This window comes from Macrotis lagotis, chromosome 1, assembly GCF_037893015.1.
Source record: "Macrotis lagotis isolate mMagLag1 chromosome 1, bilby.v1.9.chrom.fasta, whole genome shotgun sequence".
Classification (NCBI taxonomy): Eukaryota; Metazoa; Chordata; class Mammalia; order Peramelemorphia; family Peramelidae; genus Macrotis; species Macrotis lagotis.
In genome coordinates this window covers 849003740-849009671 of record NC_133658.1, presented here as the reverse complement: position 1 = coordinate 849009671, position 5932 = coordinate 849003740, and positions in this window count along the sequence as shown.

The following is a 5932-nucleotide window of genomic DNA, read 5'->3' as shown; positions in this document are numbered from 1 at the left end:
TCTCCTCTTTTCTTACCCCTGCACAAGCTCACAAACTACCTGTCCCTAAGCTCAGAGGTTAAGGACTTATTCCTTCTCCCTTCTTTCCTTGTTCTTGGCATACCTAATGCTCTATAGGAGCAGGTGCTGAGTCAGCCCCCCAAACCAGGCCCAGCAAATGCAGTCAATTTTACCTAGAGACAATCTCTCCCACACTCTATTTACTGAATCTGCCAGCAACATCTGTAACGCATTGATCACTTACGCTTAAACAGCTGCCTTCAGAATATTAATGTCACCTGTGCTGGGGAGCAGGCTGGGGATGGGAAGCCAGTATATGGGGTTCAGGAGAAACTGATTGGCAGTTTTACAGCCCAGAGTCTCTGTTCCAATTAAAATGACAGCAATCTATTAGGTCAAGGAATTCAGTTAACATTGATTGGAAAGAAGGGAGTGGAAACCTTATCAGCCTCCACTCTCCATTCCCCCTCCCTCTTTCCTCTGCCCACCTCCTTCACCTGCCCAGCAAACAGCCCAAGGTTGGCAGGGGCCAAGAGGCTTCCATTTATTAATTAATTATTGTTGGCTGGGCCAATCGATATGTGCAATGAACTAGAAAAGAGGTAGAGAGAAGGAAGGAGGCAGTACCTAGAAGCCCCTACTGCAGAATGGTTACTCTGAGTAACAGAAACTCTGCTCCACTGTCTAGTTCTTGGTAGCAGAGGACAAGAGGGCTTGACTCTGACTGGAAAGATCATATAGCCTTTGCCCTGGAAGGAGCTTAAGATGTAAAATCTCCTGGGTAAGGAGATTTTACACAAAGAAAGAAAGTGGTCAAACATTTCCACAAATAAATATGAAACATGGAAGGATGTGAAAAGGGGTGGGGGAAGCCAGGTAAAGTGCTCCAGTACAATTTTAGGAGAGAAGACTACATTTCGAATTAGGAAGAGAAGGGAATGTTTCATGCAAGAGGTAGCTGAGCCTGGGTGGGGAGGAAGGGAGGAGAAGGGGGTTTTTAACTGGTAGAGAGTGATGACGACGATGATGATGTTTGTCCTTCTTTTTCAAAGAAGACCGTGCCATCAGGAAGTGACATCATGACATGCATGTGAGCTGGATTTGAGGGAGAGTAGGCTGTGCTAAGGCACCAGTCTCACTTTCTCCAACAGAAGCATCTGAGTCCAGTGATGAGAGATAATAAGTGTTAAGTGACTTGCCCAAAGTCACAGTCAATAAGAATCTGAGAAACAGACTTGATCTCAGGTCCTCCTGACTTCAGGGCTGTCACTCTACTCACTTCACCATCTAACTGCCCCTAGTTGAGAGAGATGTATATTCTAGACAAGAGAGGAGGAGCAGTGAAGTTGAAGAGAGGGGGCAATGGTAACAAATGACCACAAAGAGTTAAGATTTTGAACTATTCTGTCCACAACAGGCAGCCTGAAGGTCCTTGAAAACAGAAACAACAAGAGAATACAAAGCAATGAATGGCATGGAAAGAAATGAATTACTGGATTTGAAACCAAAGGGCATGAACTCTAATCTCAGCTCCATCCTTTTATGAACCATTGCACTTAAGCAAGTTACAGCACCTGTAAAATAATGGCATTGGTTGATCCAGGACTGAAGCTTCAGTGGGGCTAAGACTAGATGACCTTTGAGGTAGCCTCCAGCTCTGCATCTATGAACTCTGCCTTGTCCAACAATCCACATTCAAAGGTGAGCTAGTGGGCAAAGCCAAGTTTGGAAATCAAGACTCTGGGTTACTGTAGGACTCTTCCCTGTATGACAAAGGTCTCAGTTCTTTGCAGGATTCTGTGGTTGCTTTTGTTCAACCCTTGTTATAACAACAGCTTCAAAGGTCTCATCCAGGGCAAGACAAGAAGCCCAATTTGCTTCTGCAATTACATCAGTCTCGGCCTTTTCCCCACTGCCCCCAACCTCACTTCCCAGTGCCCAGGTTTGTACTGGCTCTTCCTGGGCACTTCCCTACTTAGTTGTTTTATTAACTACCAGAGATCAAAGTGGTTAATTTATATTCATGTAAATAAGCAGGCAGCTTCTAGGAAGTCCAAGCCTAGGCCTCCACTGCTGTAATGTATAATGCAAGGTTCTCTGGCTGGGCTGCCTTCCTCAATGGGGAGGGGTTTAAAATGGGAGGAAGGGAGAGGGCTATGGCTAGCAGGCCAATTAGCTAAATATATTGTCTTATTTGGAAACTCTGCTCCCTCCCAGGCCTAAGACATGCCTCCCTCTCTTCTTATTGTCCACTCTTGTTTTTATCCCTGTAAACTCCAGTAACCCCCAGATCTCAATCTGGCATCACCCCTGTGTTAAATATAAGATGCCAGTTAACCCTTCAAAAACTAGACAATAAAAAAATCACTTTACTTGACAGGGAATGGAAGAAGAAAATTTATTTTCTTAATGTTATTCTGCAGGGGAAAGGGCAGCTATGGTACATGGGGGGGGGTTCATTTTTTTTCCCACTATACCACACATTTGAAATACTAGGTTCAGTTAAAAGAGATTCATTTTAGAAAAGACGTGGATAGGTTGGAGCCCATGAAGGGAAAGGCAAACAGAATGTTGAAGAAACCATGCCGCATGAGATTGGATTGAAAGAAGTAGAGAAATGAACCCAAGCCTAGAGACAAGAAGACCTAGCAGGGGATTGTTCTCTGTATTGACGTATTTGAAAGGACTGTCTTATAGAGGAGGGATTCATTTTCTCCTGTATCTCTCAGAGGGTCCAACTAAAAGCAAAGAGTGAAAGTTGCAGAGCTATTGTTGAGGTCTTACAGGATGAAGCATTTCCTAACTATGAGAGTCATATAAAAGTAGAACAGGCTAGCTCTGGAGCCCATTCATCCCCTCAAGTGTTACCCTCAATTCCTTGTTCTTTCTAATCCCTCACACAGTTATTCAGATGGCAAAGCTCAATATTTCCATTTCTAGGACATAGCCAGCCCAGCCTTTATTATCTGTCTCCTAGGCTGTTGTCTTTAATGTTAGTCTTGCTGCATCCAGTCTTGCCACTCTCGAAGTCATTCTCAATACTGTAGTCACTTGTGGAATCAGGAAAGCTTCCATGTAGAAGGTAGTGCCTGACCAGAGTTTTGAAGGAAAGGGGATATTGTGAGAACTTTATGCATTATCAGCAGGGGAATATCAAGGACAAAGGCAAAGAGGTGATGGAATATTAGTGTGGGGACAGAATGTGCTAATCCTAAAGCCTAGGTCTGACCATGTCATTCTTCCATTCAATAAACTTGAATAACTCCTTATTGCCTCTATGACTAAATATAAACTCTTCTACTTGGCATTTAAAATTTTTTAGCCCCTACCTACCTTTCCAGGTTCAGGATACCTTGCTCTCCTTCTCTCGATCTCTGATCCAGTCCAACTGCTCTTCTTACTATATGGCATCCTCACCTTAGCCTCTAGGACTTCTCTTTCCTTTAATATTCTACTCATGTGCTACCTTCTAAATGAAATCTTTCCTAATCTTCCAGTTACTAGTATCCTTCTATTTAAATAATGACCTTCAACTTATATATTGAGGGAGACTACTCCTTCTAGTATCCATATTCACTGCTTGATTCCAGTTCAAGGAGTCACATGCAAACTTGGGGATGGCCTACAAGGAAAATCTGCATGTGCTAAACACAATATATGTGTGTGTGTGTATATGTGTGTATATGTATGTGTGTATGTATATACATGTATAAATATTTACATATATGTGTATACATATGTGTATAAATATTGATATTGATATATGTCCATATTCTTTTGCCCCAATAGAACTGAGTTCTTTAGAGTGGAAACTGCTTCACTTTTTTCCTTTATATCCTAGAACCTAGCTTAGTACCTGACAGGCATTATTGGTAGATATCTAATAAATGTATTATTTCACTGACAGATCAGAATACAGCAGATTCATTTTCAAATGAACTCTCAAAGGGGTGGCAAGCAGGATGATCACTATTTGGCAATGGTACTGAAGATTCAGGTACTGAAGTCCCTTGTTATTTTGAGAGACTAAGAAAAGGAATTGGGAAGAAAGGGGATGTGGAATAAGAGAAGAGTGAATAACAATGGATTTTTAAAGAGGGGAGAGAATTGAGAGAAATTGGAACATGGTATGGGGATAGATGGGAATGGAGGAAGGGAGAGTTGTGTGAAGAAAAGAAGAGGAAAGGAAAGGGGAGAGGAAAGGAAAGGAAAAATAAGATGGAGAGAAGGATGAAAGAGGCGTGGGGAAAGAAGAGAAGGGAAAGTAAATGAGGAAAAGTAGGATAGGAGAAAAGGGAGAAATGAAAGAGAAAGAAGAGGGATGAGAGAGAGAGTAAATGAGAAATGAGAGTATGGAAACTGAAAAGAGATTGTAGGAGGGAAAGAATAGAAGAAAAGTGATGTTGACGAGAATTGAGATATAGAAATTTAGAGAGGAGAAAGAGGAAAGGTGATATAGGAGGACAATGAATGGAAATGAGAGAGAAATGAAAGGATAGGTTCAAGAAGAAGATGGGAGAAGAAAGGGCCTATAAGAGAAGGAGGGATGTGGAAGGAGATGGTCTATATGAGAAAAGAAAGATTTGTAGGAGAAGGGATGGGGAGAGGAGAGGGAAATGAAGAAAATATACAGGAGAGGATATAGGAATTCAGGGTTTGGAAAAGAGGAAATAAGGTAACATGAAAGTCCCAAGGAAAGTGCACTGCTATGGTCCTATTACTGTATTCTACCCAGCTGTTTCTGCTGCCATGGTGCAATATGTTTAGTTAGCTGACTTGCAACCTGTGCACAACTGTGTAGCTCTATATGAGATAGGAATGAGAAAGGGTATACAAGTAGAAAGGCAATGAGAAAGAAGTGAGGGGCAGCCAACTAAGTAAGAGGAGAGAGAGGCTCATGAGAAAGAGAGAAATTAGGAGAGCAGAAGGAAAGAGAAGGAGTGGGGACAAGTTCCTAAACAGATGTTTCTATCCCTAGTGACAAGGAATCAAAGATGATGTACTGAGCTTTGTACTTAGGACTCACACAGGTACGCACACACACACATACACACACACACACAGACACAAACACACAGACACACACACACACACACACACACACACACACACACGCAGGCACAGATGCACACAACCTCCAAGTCAGCTAACCAAACATATAGCCATCCTGGCAACAAAAATAACTGAGTAGAATTCAGCACTAGGACCAGAGATGCGTATTTTCCAAGGGTCTGTCACTTTCCCAGCCTAAGAGAGATGGACCTTGAATTCTCAACAACTTGAACTAATGGTGCTTTCAACCCTCACCACTCCTGAGCCCAGTGAGGCTCCAAGGCTGGAAAGTACCTGGTGCCTCCCTGTTCTGGTCCTCCATCAGCTTCACACCTGAGGAACCAGGATTTACAGAAGCCACTCAGCAGAGCTGTTCAGTACAACTGGGAAAATAGCAACTACTGCCCCCCCAACACTATTTTAGGATTTTTTATTTCAAATTACTTGTTCTGGTCCATAGGAAGAATTCAGATGAGGAAATTCCAGGCAGGTTTCATTAGTCTAGGGTCAGAAGACAACCCCCACATTTCTCCACTATCTGTCTGTCTGTCTCTCTCTCTCTCCCCTCCTTCTCCTCCTCCTCCCCATCCGCATTTTCTCCTCTTGCTCTCATTATTTCTATCAGAAAGCAGAACACTTGAGGTTAGCAGCAGAGCTAGCTAGTGCTGGGACTCTTCTTATCTCTGTGTGACCTTGTGTCCCTTCCTGTCTCTGGAGTTCCATTTCCTGCTTTGTGAAATGAAGTTCTAGACAAAATGGATTCAAGGACCCCACCAGTTCTGACATTCTAAATTCTATAATCCATAATCCCTAATACTCTAATATTCTGTGTTTACCATTCTGTTCAGCCCCAGCTGGCTATGTTCAATATACCAAGACC